The sequence below is a fragment of the Bactrocera oleae genome, chromosome 3 (assembly GCF_042242935.1).
Source record: "Bactrocera oleae isolate idBacOlea1 chromosome 3, idBacOlea1, whole genome shotgun sequence".
Classification (NCBI taxonomy): Eukaryota; Metazoa; Arthropoda; class Insecta; order Diptera; family Tephritidae; genus Bactrocera; species Bactrocera oleae.
The window spans coordinates 34,370,691-34,373,915 of NC_091537.1; positions in this window are offsets into that span (position 1 = coordinate 34,370,691).

A 3,225-nucleotide genomic window follows, 5' to 3' on the forward strand; every position below is an offset into this window, starting at 1 on the left:
CAATTACTTTCTGTTGATCCTGAACAAAAAACTGTTATTTGAAAACAATTGGCAAATTCCCCAAGTGAAGGCGAAACAGCGTCCAACAGAATTCTATGAGATATATCGCTTTATTGAACATAAATTTGTCGGTTCTATAAGTAATATGGAACAATTGTTTGATTTAATGCCAAAACATTTAGTTAACCGGAATGTAAATATCGGCAGTGCTGATGAGATAATGAATGAAATAAAAAAAGTTCCGCTTCCATAAATGTTTTACACGAAAACTGTGAAATCAATGAGAAATTTACCGGAAATTTTATTTTCAATTTCGACAATCTGCTTTCTTCAACCTCTGCCACCAATCGCGGCCGCCGTCGTAATTGAAACACTGCTATGGGCACTGCCAATTATTCTTCGCATATTAATATGGACGATTTAGAACATAATGAGCAGAACCATGGCAGACCATCATCTGATAATGATGCGCATTCATTGAGTTATTTAAAGGACTGTCACAGACAAAACGAAATTTTTCACAATGCCTCGACGAGTATAAAAATATATACGGATATTGCCGCAACACCATCAAAATCAAATTATATTTTCGACATTTACAGTCGATTCTATATCGCGACAATGACGACACAAAGTTTCGCGAAAAGGTCGACAATATTTGCGCCATATTCCTAAAAACAAATGGCACGTACCAAATGTAAAAATATGTATCTTTTATGTACGAATTCTTTTGCCGCACCCACTACATAGACTCCTGCCTCAATGTGAGCGAGTTAAATTTTTTATGTGAGGAACTGGACTACGATTCCGACTACGGAGATTTCGACAGTATTTCTCCTCCTTCTGCAAAACTGGACTTGCGTGCATTTATAACTTATGGAAATGTGAAGTTTTATCGCGATACTTACATTGAAATGCTCTCGAATAAGAAAGCGTACCGAAAATTTCCCCTACCTGATACCCCGCTAGGTAGAATATGGCCCAGTATAGAGAAACAGAGTAAAATATTATTGCATATCATATACTTGTACTTGTTAATTGGGAAACATAACTACACCAGTATATTCATTTATTTACAAAACTTATTTACACACCAAGATGCTGTTTATATGATTTGCAGTTTGTTCCTATACATTACCGACTCAACTCAGATGAGATACGAGTCCCGAGAGTTTTTAAAATTTCTATACTTAACATTTATCGATGCTGGAACAAATATGCAATGCACTTTCACAAATGGAAATATCTCTTTGAATTTGACGAAAATCGATGGTGTTATCATCGATTTACAAGCCATGTTTGTTACTTCGCCCATCTGGTTTTTTTGGGTAATTTTCAGTATATGGACGAAGAAATTAATTTTACAAAACGATTTGAAAGTTTCCTGCAAATATTTCAAAAAATAACTCCAATACACATTCATATGTTGGTTCCAAAGGCGGCACTCAGAACCAACAACATCAACAGCCAACGTCGAGGAAGCGTATACGATTGTTGATATATAAAAAAAATTTGAGTTTATTTTTAGCACCTATATACGATCCGAATACTCTTCGAAATACGAATGCCGGACAGACATTATCCCTGAATTACAATATCGACAGCATTGAAATAAATAGACATTATTTGTCGTCGTTGGATTTTGTTGTGCCGGAAGAAATGTTGACAGATTTTCTATGCAAAACAACACAACACATTTATTTAAATGTTTATATGGCATCCTATATCATTATTCCGAATATTTTTCCTGCATTATTACTACACTCAGTTCTTTCATTCCAACCGTCTTGCACATGAACATAATGTGTAAACCGGAAAGTTTAGGTGATGGCAGTAGTCTTTCCATGGGCTCGGTAAATGAGATCGATAGTGGCGATTACAACAAGGGCAACAAATTGATTCAACGAATCCATAAAGTTTTAAGTTCGAAACGTCAGCATCCAGAACAACAACAAAATATCACTGACGAGTTGCAAAAATTTAGTATGCAAGAGTTGACCTCTTTAATTGAGTTGTTTGATAGCGTAGCGGCATTCTCTTCATCTTCTTCACCCAGCAGTCACAACAGCAATGATAAAGAAAACCACTCTGAGAAGTCATCCGAACGACAGGAAGTAGTCGACGAGGAAATATACAAATTTACCCTGTGCAGCAATCCGACTGCACAAACATATGATGACTTTATGGGCTTCTATAATGGCGGAAGCAATAGTGACAGTCGCCAATTACTTTACAATGATTTGGCAAGTCTGGTCTTTAAACATAACTGGATATATTCCATGTATATTGCCGCAATGTGCAGCTAAAAGTAGATCCTGCATTTGAAATGTCTTTTGGGATGATAGGGACCAACCCTTTATTGTCAAATGACAGCGGCGACGACAATAATGACAGAAAACTCTATCTAGACTATGATGAGACGTACGAGAGGCGATTTCCTGCAGACATCATACGTGACATCGTGGCCGGGTGCGTATCTGCCGTTTATCAGGGACAATTTATTGAGAATACCACCGTCGATTTGAACCGTCTGTGGCATCGAGTTACCAAGGAAAAGACATAGAATATCACCTCTCTTTAACTTACACATAGCAACTGGAAGGTCAGAATATCTCACCGAAAGGTGTCGCAAACATTTCAACAATAAATATTACAACAACTTTCTCGACTCGACCTCATTGAAATCGAGCGGAGAGCATTGCGGCATCGACATGGCGCGCGAATTGCATTCCAATTTGATTGTTTGCATTGAGGATTTTTCAAATTTAACGGAAAAATTCAAACAAATTTGCGGCCACTCCTCCACAAGTAATTGTGGGCAGACACGAAGAGTAGTTACCAAAATAACTCCACCGTCATTTTTTAGACCAACAACGACGCCAAATGCAAAGAAGCCGCTGTTATTGTACGTCTACATGTTTACCCGCGCCGTATTCAATATGCCAACGTAAATAAGTATCTTAAATTTCAGCGTAGTTCCATCCGCTCCCCCCTCACCCTACTCAATACGAATAATATATTCAGCGTCCAAATGATTATGGAGAAAATGCCGCGTATAGTGGCTGAAAATTATAGCCGAAATTTTATGATGACATGGCTCTTAAAGCGCTTCTTTCTCTATAATATTCACGATCCGGTGACGGTTCAAGTTTCCGAAACTTTCCAACAGCACATTGACAAATTCCACAACATGATTAATGCGCCGCAACTAGTCCTGGAGCGCCT